The sequence below is a fragment of the Triturus cristatus genome, chromosome 5_2, assembly GCF_964204655.1.
Source record: "Triturus cristatus chromosome 5_2, aTriCri1.1, whole genome shotgun sequence".
Taxonomy (NCBI): Eukaryota; Metazoa; Chordata; class Amphibia; order Caudata; family Salamandridae; genus Triturus; species Triturus cristatus.
In genome coordinates this window covers 977521056-977546536 of record NC_140588.1, presented here as the reverse complement: position 1 = coordinate 977546536, position 25481 = coordinate 977521056, and positions in this window count along the sequence as shown.

Here is a 25481-nt window from a genome sequence, read left to right as displayed (position 1 = left end):
ACAGCACAGAATCCACCCTGATAAAGTCTACGGAGGAGATAAGGGAGGCGGTGGACAGGGGAGGTAAAGCAGCGCTGATCATGCTGGACCTGTACGCAGCCTTCGATACGGTCCATCACGATGTCTTGATGGACTGTTTGTCAGCCTGCGTTATTCAGGACAAGGCTTATGATCTTCTTAGATCTTTTTTATCGGACAGATCTCAAACAGTGGCACTGGGTAATTTTAATTCTAAACCTTTCTCGCTGCCATGTGGAGTACCTCAGGGGTCCTCCCTCAGCCCCACTCTTTTTAATGTTTATGTCTCGTGGCTGGCGAATCTGATCAGGTCATTTGGTTTCAGCCTGTCTTTGTACGCTGATGACATGCAAATTGTGGTGGCTCTACGACCTGGTCTGACAACTGGAATGGAGGACAAATTCCACGATTGTATCGCAGCAATCAGGAGCTGGATGTCCCAAAACTGCCTGAAACTGAATTCTGGCAAGACCAAAGTCATCTTGTTCGGTAATTATCCCAACATTTGGACCTCAAGGTGGTGGCCTGAAGGTATGGGGACACCTCCTACTCCTGTCAGGAAGGTAAAGAACCTCGGTGTCATCATTGACCAAAAACTTAACTTCGGTGACCAAATCAATGCAGTAGCATTCTCCGTCTATTTTTTAATCAGAATGATTAAGAAAATACTACCCTTTCTGCCCACTACCTGTCAGCAAACTGTAGTCACTGCTCTTATTATGTCCAGACTCGACTACTGCAACAGCCTGTATTTAAATATACAGCAACGTTTTGTGAACAAATTACAGCTGCTAAAAAATGCAGCTGCAAGGCTGATTACGGGCACTCCCAAATACGCCCCCATCACTAAGGAATTGAGGAAACTACACTGGCTGCCAGTTAAGAATTGAGTGCTCTTCAAATCTCTCAATACCATGTTCAAGGCACTCCACGGAATAGGTCCAGATTTCCTGAAACGGAAATTGCAGTGGTATATACCGGGAAGAACCCTGCGCTCCGGAGGAGCCAAGCTGGTGACTGTGCCACCCGTCAAAAAATCGACACGGGGAGGTAAAAGTTTCATGGTTTGTGCAGCCAAAGCTTTGAACGAGCTTCCCCCTAGTTTGAGAAAGGCCCCGGACTTGCTCACCTTCCGGAGAGGACTGAAAACCTGGCTTTTCACCCGCTAGTCCAGGTCCCCTGCTACTGCTCTCAGTGAATTAGTGGTTCAGCGCCAGGACACCTCCGGGTAATTGTCGCGCTTTATAAATAACGCTAACATAACATACACATATTTGGAAGCCAGATGGTCGAGTTTGGCCAGCTGAGTTTCAGAGGAGCATTGAGGCACTGTTCAAAATTTCTTTGGAAGTGGGCTCTAAGAGTTTCAAAAGAGGTGGCGACTATTCACAAGACAACGTGCTAACTGATTGTAGCTTATGGGGAGGGACTGAAGGATATGAGGGCAATCCAGGTATTCAGAAGGCAGAAAATGTTTTTCTGCATAGGCTGCTGGAAGTCCCCTCATCTACACCTACCTAATTTTGTTCTGCTAAGCTAGTTATTGATTTCATCAGTGTTTATATAAAACTGTGCCTCCTTATATTGTGGATTTCAATTTGGGCTAATGAGGAAATTGATTTTAATAGACAGATGCTGCTCGATTGCCTGAAATAAGATGGGGTTGGCAGGATCTCTTGGTTAGCTGTATCTTAACAATTTTTTCTCCTGACTGGGTCTTCCAGAATTATTTTCCAACCCGAAGCCATTACTGCTACTTGCAAGGATACTCTGAAGGTACATTTTATTCTGTGTCACAGTCAAAGAGAACAAAACTAATTTGTAAAACCTTCCTTGGCGACTTATCTCCTGATTATGGCATTGCTTGGTTTGGAACCATATCTAATGGAGGTCACAGCATAACTATCTTCCTGGCCCACCTATGATTAAGAGCCCTTCACTTTTTGTGCACTCTCCCTGAGTCTCCCCTGTGTTCCTGCGATTGTTCCTCGGCCCAAATCACAATGCATTTTATGCTTTTTTGCAAATTTTATAATCCTTTTAGAAAGCACTATTAATATATCTCTTGGCATATTCAATTAAATTAATCAATCTCTCAACTATAAGTCTAAGTCCAGTTTTATAACGCATGCAAATGCCCATAGGCGTTTAGTGGCACTATATGATGGGTATGTTTAAGCTTTCCACCTTTATGTAATGCTGTTGTTTATTTTGCACATATTTATTATTCTTATAATGACTCATTACAAATCTGTATATTATTGATAATTAGCTCCATCTATCTGAGTGTTTCTTTTGTACGTTGATGTATTTACATGCACTATGTATTTTAACTTTTTACCTATCTTTTATGGTTAAATCTTAACCGAATAAAGATTCATTGAATTGAGCAGCACTCTCTGCAATGGGATTAGTTTTACTTTCTTCCAGACAGAAAATAAAAGTGGAGGCATTGGCTGGTGGTTAGTATATAAATAAGAAAGTAAAAGCGCTACCTTCTAGCCAGAATTCAGTTAATAGAGTTCCATAGGTCAGGGGTAGGAAGAACATTGCTTTGGAGACAGGATTTACAGACTACTGCGACCCCTCGCCTGTTTTTGTCCCCAGGACTGTAAATTCAGTAGATGGAGTAGCCATCAGGCCTAACCTCTCACATAGAAGTTGTGTCCCAGTCTTTAGACTCAGTATCAATCATTAGTAAACATCAGTGCTTGGCTGGTTATTCGTTTTTTTATGGAACATTATGTTTAGGTAGGGAAGGATCATTCATAAAACCTTCTTTAAAGGTTCTGTGTTATTGGGTCAATCTAGCAGAAGATACCAGATATTACATTTAATCAGCATTTTGATAGTAGGGTCAGTCAACACAGTTTAATCTACACAGGAGCTTTCTGGTGTAGATTATGGTTTGAGTAAAGGACCAATTATATTTAGCTGGCTTGTGACTGCATATTTAGTTCTGTGCCCTGTGTGGGCGCAGACAAACCTATGCTTGGTACACTGCTGGTGCGGATACATCAGCCACATGGAGAGATAGTCCATAATTAAATTAATTTCCGGAGAGCGTCCAGTGCCTTTAGGAATAATAGGAGGATTTGGCCAAATCAAACTTCTGTGCTTACTGGGAAAAGAATACAAGATAAAACAAAGTAAGAAGCATAAAAAGAATTATAGTGAAATATTAAATCATTTGCAAAGCACAATAGCATCACAGTAGAAGACCCAGGCAACCACTAAAGTACAAGGAAAGAAAAAAGGGATATAGTTTAAAACACACTCTGTCCAGAAGCACAGATTAACAAAGAATTATGATAGTAAGGAAGCTGCACTTACCAGCTTTCACTCTGTTTGTGCCATATTACATCTTCATATGTGCAGTGAGATTGCAGTGATAGTGCTAATGGAGATTTATAACCACACATCTTCTACAATTGATACTAAAGCATTATATGACACATACAGTGTGTTAGCCATAGGATTTACTAAATGCTAAAGAAAAATGGAGCAATGACTTCCCTTTTAATTCTTCCGTCAGTAAGTTCCTTGAGGACCATTCGATCTTGTAGATCCAGGTTTGTAGTGTGCAAGACATGACTGTCCTGACATGCGACATCTTAAAGATTTTCCACTGGCTGCTGAAAGAAAGATCTAGGCATTGCAAATCAGCATTCCTAGTCATCTTTCAGCTACAGGACACGTCTTCAGAGTGAAACGTTGCTTGCTCCTTCAGATTGTGTGCCTGGGGGCATGTCCACTAATAAACCCCTGATCATCTAAAAAGGCTGATGCTGCCCTCCCAACAGTATGGGGTGTAATTTTAACAATGTGTGTGTTGGACTTGGCCCTCTCGGCAGGATTCCCCCACCAACATTTTTGCCTTCATCTTCCTGTTTTCTGAACCTATTTTTGTTGGCCTTTTGGACTCTGTGCACTTGTGTGTGTGCTCACTCCATAAAAAACATGGAAACATTTGTTCCTCCCCATTTGGCCTATTTAATTTATTTTTAAGTCCCTAGTAAAGTGGTGCAACATGTGGCCAGAGCCTGTAAATTAAATGCTACTAGTGGGCCTGCAGCCCTTATTATGCCAACCACCAAATTAGCCCTTCAAACATGTCTCAGGCCTTCCATTGCAACCTGGGTACAGTTTTAAACTGTCATTCCAACCAGGCCAAATAAACCTTTTTCTAGGCCCAAACCTTCCTTTTTAATACACATAGATCACCCCCAGGGTAGGCCCAAAACAGCCCCATGGCAAAGTGCAATGTATTAAAAAAAATGTGGGATATGTACCTTTACTTTTTACATATCTTGGTAGTGAAAAACTCCTAAATTCCTTTTTCACTATTGCGAGTCATACCTCTCCAATAGGATAACATTGGGTTACCTTATTACATTTAATAAGGAAACCTTCCAAGTGGGAGCAGGTGAACAGTTCATATTTAGTGTCTTTAAAATTGAATGAGAAATCCTCTTTTATTGTGAAGTTGGATTTCAAATTACAATGTTCAAAGTTGGCATTTTCCTGCCTTAGCCACTTAGTGCCAGTAGCCTGTCTCTCAGCTCCATGACTAGGTATAATTGGCAGTTTGTCTTTGTGTATTCCTCCAAGACAGACACATAAAATAGCTTAGGTTGCCTGGATGAGGCATCACTGGCAGGATGGAAGTGCTGAGCTGGGCACTGCCCCACTTGCACCTGAATAGGCTGTGTCCTGTCTTCATACAAAGGGCTACATACCCCCCGTAATTAGTCTGGAGCCAGGGCAGTGGAGTCAGGAAACCTGTACACTTCGAAGGGAATCCTCTAGAAGCTTCTCCTACTACAAAGAAGGCACCAGGTATAATACATATTGGACCCCAGACACTATCCCTTCCGTACACCTCTGTACCTTTGGGAGACTCTGCCAAAAAGAAGGGCTGCTGTGCTGCTGAAAGGACTGTCACTCTGCTGTGTAAATGTGTTCCAGTCTGGCATGATCAGATATCTATAGTTGGCACCTCGTGATTTTTGGCACTAATTTCACTGAAATCTATAAACTTTCACACCTCCAGTACTACTGGTTGGATTGTTGATGTTTTGGTCTTGTTTTATTTATTAATAATTACTCTATTTTTTAATTTGGTGTGGGATTCTTCTTTTGATGTGTTTTCATTAAACTACTGCTTGAAATGTTTCACAAATACTTTACACATTGCCTCTTAGTTAAACCTGACTGCTGTGTGCCAAGCTACCTGAGGTATGAACACACATTAATTTAGGGCTTGCTTATGAGATCACCCTGAAAAGGATTGTTGTTACTGCTTCAGGAGGGTTTCACCCCTCTCAACGAGTTTCTTACAGTGTGCTTAGTGCTTGCGTTTCTAGATCCAAAAGATGCAGTTACCCTGGCACCTTGGGTATGCAGAATAGGAAGTGCAGATAGGATAGTGTGACAAAAATGCCATTGCCCATAAATAAACAAAAAATCATACATTTTATCGAGTGTTTTTATCCTCCTCCTCACCTTTAAATTGCATTGACTCATGCTTTTCTGAGCATTTAAACCTAGTTGCACAAATACCTGTACCCATCTCGATACTCACTTGGCTGTACAAAAATGAGTGCTTTAAAATCTACGTATGTATTAGTAAAAATAAGCATATACACACTGTCATGCAAATATCAGTTGTGTCTGTTTGTCAAGTTCCAGCGATGTCTCCACCAATATATTGGTGAAAAGAAGATGTACTTTGTGGACAGAACTCGTGGTAGGTTCACCCTAAAACGTCTGCTTTAAGTAGGGTGGGTTGAACCTACAGTGCATCCAACAATTGCTGTTGGCATTTCATTACTCCCATCTCTGCATCATCCCCTCAAAATTCCAAGATTTTCTGATGCTTTGAGAGTACTACGCACTGCAATATCTTTTCTGAAATGAAGTATGGGGTGAAACACAATTCCTGGGAACCTGGATAAACAATGGTAAACAGGACAGAGGTTCCCTCGGAGGAAGCTTTCAGTCTATGCTCCCTTGGCAAATAAACAATACACTTAAAAAGCAAGGAAAACAGTAATTTAATTACTGTTCACAATTAATTAATGCAACAGAGCGAATAGTAGGTGCTCCAAAAACGGCACAGAGATCGTGATATGCGACAAGAGTGAGCAAAGCATGTGCTAGTGTATAAAACATAAACAAAAAATGCTGACGTGGGGGGGTCTCTGAATTTGAAAGCAATATCCAGATAGCTAAAAGAATAGATCAACAAGAACAATCTTACGAGATGTTTCACCTCAGTGAGTGGCCAATCATTTATGAACAACCAGAAACATGCAAGAGCTCCTATGACACACTCCCGCGATGTTTCTCCTCCTACTTCACCTCCCACCTGCGACTACCTTCATCGTGTCGCTCGAAGGATGACGAGGTAATCCCACCTTCTCCCCTTAGGATATTTGGGGCATATTATCAAGAAACTGCCGCTAAAGCGGTGATAATGGGCTTGATATCATCAAGCCCATTATCGCAGCTTTAGCGGCAGTTTTCTGCCGCTAAAGCGGCGATAATTTTAACGCCGTGCTTGATAATATGCCCCTTAGTATCCAGAAGAGTGGGAAGCACCAGTTTCAAAATGGGGAAGAGTGGATAAGGGAGGATAAGCAAGAGAGAAAGAGACAGCACGACTCTCATTTATAGCAGGATGGTTTTCCGTAAACTTGTAATGGACTGACTGTCAAGAAGAAAACACAGAAGACAGTGATTCATGGATAACTGAGGGCACTTCTAAAATAGGTAATAAGAATGTCGAAAGCGGTATGCGGCTTACCCGGTGTGAGAGGAGGCATCACTGTAACTAGCCCTCAGGCAAACCAGGAAACTTGCCCACAAACCAAAGATGAAGAGCACACCTCTCAACCGGAAGGTAGGATCTGCTCATCAAAACCTAAAAGGGGATATCTGTAGTTGGGTATAAAAGTTGCAAGTTATCAAGAATAATCGCAGGGGAAGTCAGGAGTTTGTGTAAAACAATAGCTAAAACAAAAACCAAAGATGAGTCTAAGACAAAACAATAGTAAGCACAGGGAGCAGGGAGAAGGAAAACTGAGGCAACCGAGCAAGGGAAAACCAACAAAAGTGAAGGAAAGGAGAAATGGGTGTAAATTAAAACAATTCTAGCCCTGGTCCTCTGGTGACTGGGACAGCCTGTTTTGAGCCTGACTCTGGAAGTTATTGTCCTCCATGATTGTAATCTCTGCTGCCTTGTCTTCCATCCCCTTCATGTCGTACTTTTTTTTCCCCTACTCTCTTATATGGCGTCTTGTGTTAAAACTGGACACCATCATCAACCCGTACAAGTTGGATTTACAAGATACCAGGGGGCATAGTTATAAGCCCCTATCACCACCACAACGTCACTTTTAAAGACGTTGTGGTGGCGATATGGGCTTCGCCTTATTTACACGGCAGTGTTAAGCCACTTAACGTGGATTAATACCGCCTTGTATATAAGGCACCCTTTCACACTATACTTAGCGTGAAAGGGGGGGCAAGGGGTGTTGCTGTGGGCGTTCCACTGCAACACCCATTGATTTTGACACTGCCCCATATTTACAAGGGTGGTGTAAATATGGGGCAGCAACAAAATTACGATCAGAAAAAGCCTGCTCTTACCCTGGCAAAACGAGGAGAAATATTTAAATACTCCTTGTTTTTGCCGTTTCCATGTGTGCAGCATTGTGCGGCACACATGGAAACGGCAAACTGCCTTTGATTGTTTATGTGCAGCAAGGTATCCCTTCCTGAATATGAAGGATCATAAAAAAAAATGATGTTTTGCAACTTCTATGTGTGCTGAAGTTTCAAATCGCAATTTCAGATTATTTATGTGCAGTAAGTAACACCGTCCTGCACATAAACAATCACTCTCCTCAACGCAGGCACCCTTGCACGATGGTGCAAGGGTGCCTGCATTGGTGCTACGCAGCTAAATGTATCGCCAGTGCACTGAAAAAAGGCAGGGCTGAACCATATTCTTGTAAATATAGTGCAGCCCTCCGTTTCTAAATTGACGGGGCGTTATTGTTATTGTTAATTTTGATTTGTAGAGTGCTTAATACCGGAAGGTCTCTAAGCGCTTCATGAAGATCAGCGTCCGTTCCATGGAGAGCGGTAAACAGTTAAGTCCAAGCTTCTGTGAAGAGAATGGTTTTCAGTTTTTTTCTGAAGGGGAGAAGGTGGCTTTCCGTGCGAAGCTGGCTAGGCAGCCGGTTCCAAAGTGTGGGTAGGAGGACGAAGAAGGCTCGGCCACTTTTGGTGGTATAGTTGAAGCGTGGGCAATTTAAGAGGCCCTCCGTGGAGGACCTTGGCAAGCGGCCTGGGACGTATTTCTCAAGTCATTGTTTGATATAGATGGGTGCCTGACCATGAAGAGCCTTGTGAGCAATGCAGAGACCCTTAAATTTGTCCCTCTGCTTTATGGGCAGCCAGTGGAGTCGTTGCAGAAGAGGGTCATGCCCGCATGCACCTAGGTAGTTTGACAATTAGCCTGGCGACGTCATTCATGACTATCTGAAGTTTGCCCACTAGGGAGTGTGGCAGTCCAATGTAGAGCGAGTTGCCGTAGTCGAGGCGAGCCATTATCATGGCGGCTACAACTGTTCTCATGGTTGAGAAGGAGAGGATAGGGGAGAGTCTCCTTAATAGCCTGAGTAGGCCCACGCAAGTTCCGAACACAGTGGAAACTTGATTGACCAATGAAAGCTTGGCGTCCACTTTGATTCCCAAACTTTTAACCACTGGGGCTGGAGCATCACCCAGCTCCTGAGGCCAGTAGAGGGAGTTCCAAGGGTGTGAACATCGGTCACGACCAAGACCTCGGTTTGTCTGGGTTAATCTTGAGTGAATTGGCCATCATCCAGTTGACCGTGAATCACAGAACATCTTTCGCCCGGGAGTGGGCTTGTGGCGTGTTTTCAATTTGCAGAATAATTTATATATCGTCCGCATAATTGAAAACTTGGCAGTCCATTGCCGCGAGGGCATTTATCAGAGGTCTGAGATATATGTTGAATAGGAGGGGTGATAGAGCCGACCCCTGTGGGACACCACAGGGAATAGGCCCCCTCTCTGAGACCCGGTCGCCCATCTGAATTCTTTGGGTGCGGTTCGTCAGCAATGAGGTGATCCATTGTATGATGGGCCCCCCAATCCCAATTATTCTCAATCTTTCCAGGAGTAGGGCATGGTTGACCATGGCGAACGCTGCCAACAGGTCAAGGAGGACTAGGACACAAGGCTTCTTGTTGTCAGCAGTCATCCTGATATCATCAAGCACTGATAGCATCATCAATTCTGTAGTATGGTGTGCTCGGAAACCAGCCTGCCTGTCCCCCAGGAGGTGGTGATCCTCCATGAACCTGGATAGAGTTTGCAGGACATATTGCTCTAGGATTTTTGCAAGAAATGGGAGTTGAGAAATGGGTCTGTAGTTTTTCATACTGGATGTATCCGCGCCTGTCTTCTTGAGCAGGCGGATAATTCTGGTTTCCTTAAAGTATCTTGGAACCTTTCCAGTCTCCAGAGAGATGTTCAACAGGGCAAGGATTTCTTCCTCAATTTCTGGGAGAGCTAAACTAAAAATCCTAGGGGGGCAGGGGTCGGCAGGTAAGCCAGATTTGATTTTTGTGGCAATGCGTCGGAGGGTTTAGATGTCAAGAGTTTGGAAGGAAGAGAGCATTTCTACCCTCTTTCCCTGGGTGATCTCCTCTACATTGGTGAACTGCTTAAATGGGGAATTGTCAATCTCCATCAGGATGTCCTGTATTTTTTGGGAGAAATATGATAAGAATTGATTGCATTGTTCTCTCGTGTTGTTAGCCTTGTTGGCTTAATGACACCCTTCGCCACTTTCCTTGTAAATATACCCCCAGAAGCTCCTCATTTCCTTCAGCATCTAACTTAAACCCTACCATAAGACAGTCATTATCTCAAAACCAATCTCAAGCTTATTCCAAAATGCATCATAAATGCCTAACTAAAGCTCAGCCAGATGACCAAATTCTTTTTATTTGCCAATGGTGCAAAGAGCCACATATTGAAGCTGTGTCCTCTGACATAAACCCAAATGCTTCAACTCCCAGTTGACAAACTATCACAATCACTTGAATTCATCAGAAACTCACACCTGACAAAGAACACATCGCCAGGAAAACCAAGACAGCATGGTACCAGCTTGCTCTTGCAAACAAACTGAAAAATTATTTTCCTTGAAGTTGATATCAGGACAACACTAGAAGCCCTGGTGACATGTTTAATGTGTCCAGATCTAAAACTAGCTTTCCAGTCCAGGCAGCAAATGAGCTCATAGAATGCTGGATTTAAACATTACTAGAGGTGCTTTAGAGAATCAGAACACCCACCATGAGATAAGGTAAGAAACCTCATACCCGGTCCTCTTCTACCTGGATGAAGGAAACAAGCTGCTCAATGGCTTCCCAAACACAACCCATAAGTGCAACAAAGCCTGAAGGAATTCAACATCATCCTCAATGTTCAAGGAATTGCACTAGCTTGACCTCTAGGTCTTCCAAAGCAGCCTCATCACCTATAAGGCCATCGGAAACAACACTTCTTGTGGCCAAGAAACTAACCACCTAAGGCAGCATTGCCACAGCATCACCAGGTTGAACATAAAGATTGCACAAAGGAAAAAACAGAAAGCAGGCCTTCTCCATCTACACAGCCATGATCTAGACCAACATCCCCATTACCATAAGAAATGCTTTCCTATCATTCAGGAAAATGTGATCAACAGGCAACAAAACAGCTGAGTTTATGTGAATTGAGTCTTTGCTGGTTCCAGTGAAGAACTCTTGACCCTGCAATGTGTCATCCACTGAACCACCCGGTCACAGTGATAATTACACTGCCCTGTTTAGGGTACAATAACAGTCACAGACCTATTCTACTCCTGAGGTGGAAAGCCGGGAGATTTGTGCTGCTATTATTGTTTAATTGTGTTTTATTTGCACGGTTTAAAACTCCTTCCTTCCCCCTGAGCACCTTTACCTGGGACTAGGCGCCCCCTGGAGCAGACGCGCAGCGGACTTTAGCGCTGTCACGAAGCTCAGGGTAACTTTGCCGCCATCTCCCCATCACGCACAAGCCACGCCCACTCTAGCGAGGCCACGCCCCCTCTCTGACGCATAAAACACCGCGCTGACTACGAGCGCGCCAGAGACCTATACTACTCCTGAGGCGGAAAGCCGGGAGATTTGTGCTGCTATTATTGTTTAATTGTGTTTTATTTGCTCGTTTTAAAACTCCTTCCTTCCCCCTGAGCACCTTTACCTGGGACTAGGTGCCCCCTGGAGCAGACGCGCAGCGGACTTTAGCGCTGTCACGAAGCTCAGGGTAACTTTGCCGCCATCTCCCCATCACGCACAAGCCACGCCCACTCTAGCGAGGCCACGCCCCCCTCTCTTCCTCCAGTCTTCTCATAATCATGTGCCTCCCAAGGACGCGCCTAAGGCAAGCCCGTCTGCGCCCGTCCGCGCCTGGACGGGCCCAGGGACCAGGCAGAATGGAGAATTCATCAGGTACACCTTCCCTGAATTGCATTCTCTTCAGAACTCTGGTCTTCCTTCCCTTGATCCGATCACACATGCTCGTCTAAAGGCCAACAATATTTATCCTCACCATTACACGCAAGAGCCATCTTCTACCTCACCTCAAAGCCCTAAACCCACTAAGCCCCTCCCAAGCCCCAATGTTCTGACCCTCCGCTGTCTTTATCTTAACACCAGATCCCTGGTTAAACTTCAACTAGATATTTTTCTACTACTTAAGTCGGACAGACCAGACATACTATTCGTCTCCGAAACATGGCTCACTGCAGATTCCTTGCCAGACATTCTCACTGCCCTACCAGCAGATTACTACATCCTGTCAGTAAACAGAAAATCAGGAAAATCTGGAGGAGGCGTCGCCGCCATCATCCAGAAAGACCATACGTTCACCACTCTACCTCCTCTAGACTTATCAGATACTGAAAACTTAGTCATCAAATCTGATACTGACATAGGAACCATGGTGCTAGTACTGATCTACCGGCCACCTACATCCATGCCTTCCTTCCCTGTCTCCCTATCTGAGCAATTGGCCGGCTTAGTCGTTGATTATGACAAGGTCATGGTAATAGGGGATCTCAACTATTGGTATAATAACTTGGAAGCCGGACCTCATGCTACAGAACTTTTCGAGCTCCTCTCTAATCTAAACTTCCGTCAACACGTCTTGATCCCCACCCATGAAAAAGGACATATCTTAGACCACATTTGGTCTCATAATATCCCTACCTCCAGCCCCATGGCCTCACCATGTATATGGTCTGACCACCACCTATTGAAATTTTCCATCACCTCTCAGGGCAACCCCAAAAATCATGTGCCCTCGGGAGGGTTAGCCAGGAAATGGAGATCTCTAAACTTCCAAGATTTCCTATCCACCCTGACTAACTCCATCCCTACCCCGGCCCCTGATATCAACTCGATGGATAAAGCACACACTGAGTGGCTTCTTTCTGCATGCAACGAACATGCTCCCTGAACCAGGTTCTCCCGCGCCCGTCGCATGGACGCCCACAGGTGGTTCTCTGCTGACTTAAAATAACTAAAATTAGAACTCCGCCAACTAGAGAGGAAGTGGAGGCACGGCTACCATGACAAAGATAGATCATCATATACGACAGCTCGTAAAAACTACAAGAGCGCTATCTTATCTGCCAAAGCAGCTTTTTTCTCAGAAAAAATCTCTAACGCTCAAAACAAATCGAGGGAAATCTTCAGAGTCGTAAACGACTTGTGTAACGACTCCAGAACCTCTCCCTCTCAGCCACCATCCCAAATGATGTGCAACCGGCTCAACGATTTCTTCAAGGAGAAGATCGACATCATAAAAAATAGTATTCATACTAACCATGTCATGGCAGCCTATTCGGACATTAGCAGAAACCCATACATACTTCAGGATATCCCTCCCATCGATCCACCCAAATTGCTGGAACTGATGAACCGTGTAAAATCTGGTTCCCCCAATGATCCCTGCCCTCCGCATATATTGAAGGAAGTTTACACTGCACTTCCTCAAGGCATACTTCCCCTTCTGAACACCTCCCTATTACGAGGAATAGTCCCCAACTCATTTAAAAATGCCACCCTAGTCCCTCTAATTAAGAAACCGGGTGCCGATCTCTCCAATCTTTCCAATTACCGCCCCATATCCCTTCTCCCTTACGGCGCCAAGCTGCTTGAAGCCCATGTAACCAGCTGCATATCCAACTTCATAGAAACATCCGACTACCTGGAGTCTAACCAAGCCGGGTTCCGCCAGGCACACTCCACCGAGGCGGTGATCCTCGCTGTCCAGAATACCCTAAGGACCAACGCTGATAATGGAATCCACCAAGCCCTCGTACTCCTCGACTTGTCGGCCGCGTTCGACACGGTGGATCACACCATCTTATTACACCGCGTCGAACAAGCCGGCCTTAGCGGCGCGGCTCTTGACTGGATTAAGTCCTTTCTGACGGACAGATCCCAGGCAGTAAAGCTGGAGAACTTTATGGCACCCAAACTCTCCACCACTTGCGGTGTCCCACTGGGCTCCTCATTATCTCCCCTCCTTTTTAACTTATATCTTAAACCGCTACTGCACTCCCTGAAAAACAGGAAAGTCACCATCTACAACTATGCGGATGACTTGCAGCTGGTATTCCCCCTCAACTCCACGGACTCCACTGAGGAATTCCAAACTACCATGCTGCACATCCAGAGCTGGATGGATCAGAACCATCTCAAGCTCAATCCAGGAAAAACTGAGCTTGTACTCCCCGGTAACAGCGCATTAAGCTGGGGCCCCCACTTCTGGCCGGCCTCGATGGGCACCCCTCCATCTCCCTCTCAGTCAGTGATGAGCCTCGGGGTCACTCTCTGCTCCGACCTCTCATTAAAAACCCAGGTCGGAACAGTGATCTCTTCCTGTTTCTTTCAGTTAAGAAAGATCAAGAAAATTGCCCATCTACTGATTCACTCTGCTCTCATTCAGGTGGTACTTGCCTTGGTCCTTTCGCGACTAGACTTTTCCAACTCCATCTACTTGGGCCTACCTCTCGCCCTTGCTAATCGCATGCAGATTGTTCAAAATCAAGCGGCCAGATTAATATTTAAGAGCAACCGCAGGAAGTCGGCCAAACCTCTGTTAGCCTCCCTTCATTGGCTCCCTATAGCCCAACGGATCACCTTTAAGGTAGGCTGCATAATCTTCAAAGCACTCCATGGAAATAGTCCCAGGTTTGTCAATCAACTCATAAATAAATACGAACCGACCCGTGACCTTCGCTCTGCCCACCTGTCCTTCCTCACGCTGCCTACGTTAAAAAAGAAACGACTTGGTGGATCCCGTTTTGCCTACCTTGCCCCAAAAACCTGGAATTCCTTCCCCCTGTCTACTCGGAATTGTACTAAGCTGGCAGAGTTTAGGGGAGCTCTGAAGACCTGGTTATTCAAACAAGCGCACGGTTAGAGTATTGTTACCATCTATCTCTTCAGTTTACCATCTGTCTCACTTAGCGCCATGAAACCCCTGGGTGACCGTGCGCTTAACAAATTCCGAATAACATAACATAACATAACTGAATTTCCCAACATGGGAAGCTATGTGAGGCATGGTGTACCTAGGTAAGTGAAGCAAACAGCGGCCATCTTTGGAAGTGTGAAAAAATAAATGTCTAGAGGATCTAAACACGGAGCCCAAACTGGATTTTGTTCTGACTTAATTGCATACACTGCACTGGCAATGGGCTCTGCTCCCCTAGCAGAGGGTGGCCCACCAATCAATAAATGTCCCCTTAAACTTTGATAATGTTATAGCCACTGTTACCACTGTCGCCCTTCTTGATACGCAGTTACCTTTGACTAGGGGAAGAAGATGGGGGATGGCAAAATTAGAAGGTCCACTTATGTCTCAGTTCTTTAACCTTATGCACAGAATGTATTTTTCTCCACCCAATCAAGGTCCTTTGATATTGTCCTAGGAGCATCAGTGAAAGCCCTGTATCCGCTGTTCTGTGTTCCTATCACATTTTACGATTACTCTTCAAAGAGGCCACATTAAGGCAGTGAGGTAGAATGAGGAGAAATATGGTTGAAGATTTTTTGTACAATCCCAACAATACTTCACATTTGGAGAAGTGTGAAATTCCTCAATGCAACATTCTCAGGAGAAAGTGCAGAATATTTGGCTGCAAGATGGAGATTTCTGACACCTGGAAAGAAGAAGGATACCTTGGTGTTGGGAAAACTCTGTTCCCTTTCCGGCAGTTCTCAGTGTCCTAAAATGTACAGCTTATAAGCAGGGCCATAGCCAGAATGATATTTATGGACGGTCTGCTCCCACACGGATAACAACTATATAAAAGCATTGACAAAAGCAGTAGGGGTCTGCTTCAAATAGCCAAGCTATTTGGCTTTGCCGATGCTTGTTTGGACCAGCATGTGATAACATCGATTAAGACATTTGCACAAGGAGGTCTGGTAATCTTGAAATGGGTTTCTTATTAAATGAAACCCATTTCAAAATAGCCGTGATGCATCATGTTGCATGCACATGCATGTGTCATGAAGCACACAAGATGAGTGCACAAGAATGCATCGTGACAAAGTACCAGTTTCAGTATTTTAATTAAACTTTCTAGTGTGACAGGTTACACCCATCTTCCAGCAGGAAATGTGTGTTAAAGGTCAGTTTATGAATGGAATAACCAGGCTCCAAATTACTGTTGCTTAGCCCCAGTAGCCGCTTGCACAGGTAAGAGCGGTGGGGCGAGGGTGGGGCTGGGCAGGGTGGGAGGTGTTGGAAGTCGACAGACAATGGGATAAGTAATATTAAAGAAAGAAAGAAAGAAAACCATGTACTTTGTGATCGCCGCCTCGGCGATGCGGCAAGCGCAAAGTAAGTGGTTTTATTTATTTATTTATTTATTTAATATTACTTATCCCGTCATCTTTTGACTTCCACCACCCCCGCCCCGCCCCAATGCTCTTACCTGTGCGAGGTGCCACTGCTTAGCCCTAAAAAAGTAATTAAAAAATCAGACTCAATGCAGAGTGGCAGGGGAGCAACAGTAGAGCAAATGAGAGTCAGTGGAAAAATAAATATTACTTTGTAGTGAGAACAACAAGGAGAAACGTACGGGTTAAGGGGTCTAATTCAAAAAACAAAAAAATATCAAGCTGAGAGGAAAGGGAAGGGGGAAGCAACAACGTACGAGCATGTGGGGTCAGCGACACATGAATGAGAGATCAAGAAAACTCATGCATGTCAATGGACAGCAGCGGCCTGTGCAGGTAAGATTGGTGGGGCGGTTGGGCCGGGTGGGGATTTCGACAGATGAGGCAAAATAAATTATTTATTTGATTTTTCCTCATGGTCGTCAGTCGATTACCCCCCCCCCAACCCGGCCCCCCAGCCCCACTGCTCTTACCTGCATGGGCCGCGGCTGCCAATGGAGGGCTGAAAGTAAACTAAAAGAGTCCCCTCAACTAAGCAACAGGATACAACTCATCTAACCTGAACAGTAGGAATCCTAACCACTTCCATAGTGGGCCAAACACAAGAATAGAGATGAAAGGCATTGAATCATGGGCAGGGAAGTGAGATAAACATCAAAGCTATCCAATCAGGAGCAAGGGGCTGAACCAAAGCCTTCTCTATGTACACTGGAAGCAAGAGGCCTGGCCAACAAACACATAAGGCTGTTTGTGTCCGAGACCTAAAAAGTGTTACAGAAGAGAGGGTGAGGTGTATGCCTGTCGTCTTTATTCTGTAGCATATGTAAATGGTGTAATACAGTGAAATTTTAAAAACTTCAAGTCATTGTTTGTATTTTTCGTAAATTATTGGTTGAAAAATATATAGCATTGTACAGACTAGGCCTGGGCTAAATTTCCGTTCCGCTCGCGGAAATTGCGATAATTTGACATTTTCGCGTTCCGCGGAGAGCGCGAAAATGTAAAAATTCCCGCATTCCGCAGCTTAGCGATAATTTGTTTCTTGCTTGCACTGAAAAATAATACATTCTCGCACGCGCGCGATCGCCTTACCTGAATCCCCGCGTTCGCCGACAAGTTTTCCCAATCTGGTCGCGTTCTCCACGAGATGTTGGATTGTTGGTAGCCATTTGCGCTGTCTCGTGACAGTTCGCGCCCGCAGTAATGTCATTGGTCGCGCGATCACGTCTTTCTTCTCGCGATCATGCACCGCGAGAAGAGTGAAAACAAGATGGCCGCGCCCGCGAGCAACCGCATGGGTAAGTTGGCGAGCCGCGACCATGCAGAAAATACCCCGAACAGGCAGGAAAAAAACTTCTGCATCTTCGCGATATTTCCGCTTGTTTGCGGAGATTTTTAACATTTTCGCGATAATTTGCGAAAGTCACTTTCGCAAATTCCGCCCACCCCTAGTGCAGACACAGTGATGATGTTTCCCTCTAGGATTCTCTCGGAACGTTATTGTAAAGGAAATATTTTAAAGCACTTCGTATGAGTAACCATGGTGTGATGGCCTCTAAAGACAGCTTTACTCCTAGTGTGAGGATCACTCAGCACATTATGGGAAAAGTAACCAGAGAATGGTGTATTTTAAAGTCCCGTAAGATTAGAAACATTGGTTAAAGAAAATGGGTAGAATTTCAAAACAGGCTTAAAAACGGCTGTGGCAATTCTTCATTGGTCAAAATTGCACAGAATTTCCTGAGTTTGGGGGTTCTGTCCTCAAAAGAAATGCTGGAAAACATGTGACGAATAGGTTACTCGCCTCCCACAAAAACCCAATAGTGGGAGCTAGATGAGTTTTAAAAATATTTACAAAGTTGGAAAATGGAAAACTGTGACACCACCCCTATCCGCACCCCAAAGCAAAGTTCTACTCAGGGAAGGACATACTTAAAGGCACTGTTGATGTAACTGCCCATTACTTTTCATGTCCTCCGGATCATTCGCCAAACCGACTCGTAAGCTGTCTTTGGAATTGTCAGGTGACCTAAGTACCACGGTTAACAGTGTTTCTCCATTTAGCACTCTCTCTCTCCACAACCCATTTTGCACATTTCTTTGCTCAGAATGCTGTGCAGTCCCATACTCTATTTGTACTTGGGCAATTCTAGACTTCCTTAGCCTTTTATTTGTTCTATTCTCTTTTATGTTTTCAGTCGAGAATTGTGATCACCTTTTCCCAACATTAAATAGGGTCAACATTACCAGTATCTGGCTGGGTGATTATGACCGATTAAACTGAAAGATTTTTGTTATCAAAATTCTTTATTCATATGACTCTTCCAGTGTGCTCATTCTTTGCACCCGTACACCTGAATGGTCCACTTATATATCATTGATTAGACTATCACAATTGTTGTGGAACAACAGTGTGCCAACAGTGCACTAGACAAATATTCCTAAAATGGTTTTATAGTTAATCTTTTGTAAAAACAGTATTTCAACCTTGAAAAAGCCCAGGCCTGCTAGCAACTATGCGTCGAAACACACATCGGCTGTCAAATGCATTTCCTCAATTCCTTTACGCTCAAGAACAGCCATACTGACAGAAATATAGAACAATGGAATCTGCTCAGGATTGTTTATAATTTGTGTCGCTAAAGTGCATGAATTGAATTACTATTTATGAAGGATATTAGGTACCTGCATCACATCCATGATTCTGAAATTATGAGGAGTAAATTAAAATGTAAATTTGATACCTGTATAGCGCACTACTCACCCGCAAGGGTCTCAAGGCGCTTGTACGAATACCACTGTGGAACCCATCCTGGCTTTCCCTGTGAGGCGTCCACTCCTGGGCACCCCCAAGGTGGAGGCCAGGCATCCTTAGCGTTGTGGGGGCCGTTGTGGAGATTAAGCAAGCTATTGCCCAGAGTTGCAGAGTGGGACTCCATGATTGGAATAGGCACCGAGGCAAGAATTATCAGGTCCGTGGAATTTTTTAGCCCAAGACCTGCCAAGGCGGGGAATTGAACCCTTGTCCCAGGCTAGACCTCTGCATCAGGGTCTGCCGCTCTAATCATTGAGCCACACTTCTCCAGGAGTGAGAAATGACAACGGATAACTATCTCTCTATCCATGCTGTCATTTAACCTTGTAGCCCAGGTCATAAAATGTTTGCACTTATGCATTCACATCTTACTCTTAGGATAGTCTTCAGGCAAATATCAGTGAAAACCAACTTGGATAGGAGTATGTGCCTAGCTACTGGCTAGACTACGATTTATCTTTTGAGTAATATTTTGCAGGATATTTCTCTTGCTAAAAGTGATACTTTGATGACTTCCCTCTTGCATATCTAGCTTTACTAGAGGTTTTCTTCCACTATTTATCTTTTCTTAATTTTGCATACATCAGGAGGTTCATGAAACTAGTGAATTTTATAAAAAATAGTTGTGAAGGAAAAACATTTACAGCTTCCCACATGCCTGATAATCTGTGTGCCCTCCACACAATTTTAGAAGCATTTCTTCCTGGACAAGACATCTATGCATAAGTGAGTAGACTACGTATATGTACAAGTATTTCATGCTTTGCATTAGGCGGAAATTGTGTGGTCATAAGTTACGATTTTTGAGACTTGAATCAGATGTACACCTTTTTTAAATCAGCTGGAGAACTGTATTGACTATAGGTGAATAGGAGGAAGCGTGGGTGAATACTCTCTATGCCATGTGGACTGAGGGTCGCCTAACCTATTCCGCCTTGAAAAGGAACATACATAATTTGTTGCTACATACAAATACAAATAATGCTCCTAGGAATTGTTCCAGGCTTATAAGTACTGAATTATTTGAAGAGTTTCTTTGAATTTTTTGGTGTCTGTTTTTGTGAAAAGAAACCCACTAAACCTTTGTATTATAGTCATGGATGTGGGCAAAAAGAAGACAAGCTATTAATTGATGATGTTTTATGCTAGTTTATATTGTAATTGTTTAGCATTGATTTTATATATGAAGTATATGATTTTTAAAATATTTTAGTTATATTTATTTATCAATATACACCAATGTATGATATGGTTTTAGGTTGTATTATATGACATGTCTTATTAGTAGTGATTGGATTTGGAATGTTGTTTTTATTGTATTTAAAAAAAATGTAATGATAAAAAACTTTTATGGCTATGCCGGAATAAAGTATCTTTTAATTTTGACTTTATAGTCATATTAGAAGAATTTGCTTACTACCTGTATTTTCTTGGAGAAATATGGAACTGGTTCTTAACACATATCATGTAATGTAATGTAATGTAATGTAAAATGTATTTTTTTAGCGCCATTATCACTCAAAGAGTATCATGGCGCTCACCCAACCCAGATGAAAAGGGTTAGTGGGAGAAAACACACTTCACGCTAAACATCACATACTTAAACCATTGCAATACATGCAGCGTCAGTTCTTGAAAAAAGCCAAGTTTTTAATGCCTTCCTATATTGGGTTTCATGAGACATAGAGCGTATAGCAAAGGGAAGCTTATTCCACGCTTTGGTCCCCAGTACAAAGAGGGATTTACCGCCTCTAGTCACCAGCTTAAATCTGGGGGTTACAAGCAGGTTCTGCCCTGCAGACCTTAAGCAGCGTGCCGGATGGTAGCATTTGAAACCATTCTGTAGGTATTTAGGTCCTTGGTGGTGAAAGGCCCTAAAAGTAATTAGGAGGATCTTAAAAAGGATCCTCTTAACAACGGGAAGCCAGTGAAGCGCATTCAATGCTGCTGAGGCTGACGACTTACGCGGCAGACGTAAAACTAAACGAGCTGCTGCGTGCTGGACTATTTGCAATCTATGGAGGACTGACTTATTTGCTCCAGCATATAAGCTATTGCAATAGTCGAGCCTGGAGTTTATTAGTGCCACAGCAACTGTTTTCCTAGCTGACAGAGGCAAAAGATCAAAAAAATTTCTCAGCGCTTTTATTATATGGAAACAAGTGCCAGCTACGGCAACCGCTTGCTGCTTGAAAGACAGTTGATTGTCAAATTTAATGCCTAGATTCCGGGCTGAGGTGATGGTATTAGGGGGAGCTACTGCATCCTCAGGCCAACAGCTCTTTGGGGAAAACAACTTGTGCTTTCCAAATGGCAAAATCTCAGTCTTATCAGCGTTACATTTAAGGTGATTGTCAGTCATCCACTTAAATGTTGCTGTTAGACACTCTTTGAGATTTTTCTCAGCATCGGGTTGCTCCCTATCCAGTACTAAAATAAGCTGAGTGTCGTCAGCATACGAAATAGTACTGATCTGAAATGAGGTAATCAGTTTTACCAGGGGAACCATATACAAATTAAAAAGTATATTCTAAGACTGTTGTTAGCTCCCGGTACAATCCTATTTTCCCCACACAATACCTAAAGCTATTTTGTTTTTAAAAAAAATATTGGTTTTACTTTATAATATTTAGATGCTTTGACTTCAAAGATAACTGCACTAGCATGCGTTTAAACATCCTTTCACCATGTTTATTTCACAATGGAGAGATTTTATTTAATTTAGCTCTCATGCTGTGTTCATTCCTAGATGTATGAAGCTTGTTTTTTAAAGATATATTTTTCAGCTTTGCACTCTAAAAGGGGCACTTCAGGGGGTCAAACAAAAATATGGGGTGGGCTGGCCTTACCAGGACCACCTACACCTCACTGTATCTACTGCCCACTTAGGAGCATTCTGGAGCACTTCTCTGAAATATTCCAAATATCCATCATAATTTTGTTAAAACTAACTCCGATTTAGCAGCGAACTTTCTATTGAATAAATTCTTTGGACTTCTCATAGCTGATGGAGACTTTAGCACTATCTGGCAAGCTGCTGTTATGACCAAACTCACAGAGAAGTTTTCACTTTGATCCCTCGAAAAATGGTACAAAAGGAATTGTATTATTTGTAAAGATTGTTATTTTGTACTGTCTCCATAAAAAAGGTGTTTTATCGTAGATTTCTTGTAATGTTGATTTAATGCTGACTGTTACTTTAATCTAATAAGTTCCAAACTGAAGTATTTTTAACTTTATTTTTAACTTTTAAATCCCCAGCTCTCCTTTTGAAAAACTTGTGATTGATCGCCCCTCAAAAACTATACAGTTTCAGCCACTACGTGAACTAATCAACGTTGCTTTAAGTGCAACATCTGATTTAAGGATATTGTTTTGTGTCTTTCAGACCTTTTGTAAGAGGAAAATTTCAAACTAGAGGTATGACCGTGGCCTTTTGCACATAATTGTAGATTGACCGTGTTTCACATAGTTTATTATGTGCAGCAGAATTTCCAGATGTTAACAAAAAGAAAATTGGAACTCAAATGGACCAAAAGTTACTAAACATGTGGCTACACTTGTTGCTTCGAAGTGGAAGACCCTTCATAAAGGCTGACTGGTCACCTTTCAATATGCTACCAGTCTGGATACCACGGGCAACATTCAAAGACCTCAACTCATTCATAGTTGCCTCTGTATGGGGAACGGCCACAGACAAATAGCCTTAGCAACAATGCAGCGCTCAAAGACAGCTGGGAGACTGGCACTACCCGACTTTGAGACATATTACATTGCAGCCCAATTACAATGGCTGCCGCAATGGATGAAGAGCAGGAGGGACCCGGCTAAGCCCCATAGCCCCCGCACACCCCCCGTTGCTGACCTCATTAAGGTTTTCCTTAGGGTTCGCAGGAGATACCCAGGAATTTCAGGAATTCCAGGTGATTGCCAGATGCTGGGCCTGCTCCCACCAAAAAAATGCATAGTAAGGTACCATACTCCCTGGATATACCCCGTAGCGCGATCAGAGAGCTACCTCACGGTGGAGAATGAGGAGGACTGGATCAGTGAGTGGAGGGTGCGGCGACAAAGGTGGGCGACCAATTCAGAGACTCGTTGATGCTTCCATTCGAGGAGTTTCGGACGGAATTTGATTTGCCAAAGGGCCACTTCTTCCCCCACAGGCCGGTTACAGTGGCACTTAGGAGGAACTGGGGCACTGGCTCCTCTGAGCCGAGGGCACACAAGAGCTGCCATTATATGGCCCTTTCTGTGGGTACCATAAAGGCGGTCTAGTGCTTATATAGTGTGGTGCAAGAGGACCTTTTATCCGCCCTCTAGAGCACTTGTGTTTGCGATGGGAGGAAGTCCTGGGAGATTCTATTGAGGCTAATCACTGGGACAACATCCTTAAGAGAACCCTGAAGGTTTCCAGGAATACGTGCTTCAAGCTTATCAATTATTACGTCCTCCACAGATCGTACTTAACTCCAGAGTGCATTATGAGATACTTTCATGCGGCTGATGCAGCTTGCCCTAGATTTGGGGAGCTGGGAGCACCCTTCTTGCATATCTTCTGGACATGCCCCTTCCTTGGTGCCTATTGGGAGGTAGTTGCGATCATCATTGCAATGGTCATAGACAGGGAGATCTTGAATTCCCCAGGTCACTGCCTACTGGGTTGGTTCCTGCGCACTGCCAGAGCTAAGAAACCAACAAATTTCAAGACCTGGGCTTCATATTGGCCAAGAGAGAAATTGCAAGACACTGGAAGACGTTGAGGGGACATAGTAGCATGGAGAAGAGAGATGGAGAAGTGGGCGGGCTGTGAGGTGAGGCTACTTTTACAGGAAGCAAGGCGTGGAGTGGGCACTAGTGATGCAGCCCGAGCATGCGACTCCCTAGTGGATAGCTTCACTAATCCTGACTCTGACACTCCCAATACATCACGCAGGAGATCCTCCCCGCCAGCCTCCCGGAGAGAACCCTCGCACCGCTAGGCCTATGACAGGACGCTACAGCCAATAGGAGAGAAAAGGCCCCACCTGTCTCTTTACACCCTACAACAGAGCATTAGAACAGAGCACATGTATGGTATAGACGAGCATAAGTACGGACTCAAGGAGGGGGGGCGGGATTGTTTCATTATAGGGGGGAGACTACAAATTAATCTCAATGGTTGTTGAACCTGAACGATCCTTGATTATGAGTCACACAAATGAGAATGTGCTGTATGCTGTGCAAAAACCCCAATAAAAATGTTTTTAAAAAGAAAGTCTGACTGATCACCTTTCTGTTGCTTATTGCTGTATTTAGGCATTAACCTGCTACTAATGCATTGTTAGCATGTGTAGAAGTGATAAAATAATAAATAAATACTTTCACAAAATGTGTTACATTACAGTATATAATTTGCCTTTGTTTGACACATAATTTGATCATCCACTGCCACATAATTCCAATGGGCCGGGCCAAGGGCCTTCTTTAGACTTTGGTGGATCGGACGCTCCTTCACAAACGTGACGATGCCCCACCTGCCATATTTATTTATTTATTTATAAAGTTTTATATAGCGCGAACATGATCCCGAAGGATATCAGAGCGCTTTACAATTGGAGGGAAAGAAAGGTAACAATTACAGTACAGGCATCAAAAGGAATACTAACCCAAACACATATCAAATAGGCCAAATATTACAGGTTAATTACATCATATGACATGTGTAATCAGCAGATGGGATATCCGTCACCATTGTGGCGGAGCATCCTGTTAGCTCTAAATCGGGCCCAAAGATTTATGTACAATATGAGCATTGGTAATAAAATCATTGGTGTTGATTTGCAAAAATCTTTGGAAATTATGACATTCATGTATTGTCCTTCAGTACTAGTATTTGTCAGACTGAAGATCATTCCCGATTTATATGTGAGTAAATTAGACATGTTGTTAATTAACCATGTATGTGCTTAGTAGTAAATGAAGATTCTGACATGACTGTATCCCTAACTCTGAATGGATGTGCAAGTGTGTGTGCACGTGCACATTAGTGTGTGTATGCTGTCTACATTTCACACAGTACACATGACTAGCGTTGTGAAATTTCACTTTTTTTATTTAGATTTACCATTTCTTATTCAGCAATGTTTTCCTTTAAATGTTTTTTACTTTTTTACAGCTTACTTGCGATTCCCCAACTAATGTATGCTCGTTCCCATAGCACTTACACTGTAAGTACAGACACCTGGGCCTTTCAGGTACCAGACAGATGTTCAGCTAAATGTAGTGTCGTGTGATGGTGAGCACATTTGCACTGTATTTCTCAAGCCAGTCCCCAGACACTCTCTTCCTGTATAGGTTTCTGTGCAGTATACCCATGGGTATGTCTCACACTTGTTAGTCTCACCGACATGTACGCTCTGGAAAATGTGCCATCCTCTGCCAGTGAACTGTAACCCTGCGGCAATTATCACTATTTACAGCCATACATCTGACTTTGTTGCTGGAAAATGTCTTGTAAATCTGCCCAAATATGTGTTGATAAAAACATTTCTTTACAATACAAGCGTGGTCAAATAAATGATGAGTATTTTTAATGTGCCTTTTGCTCACACTATTGT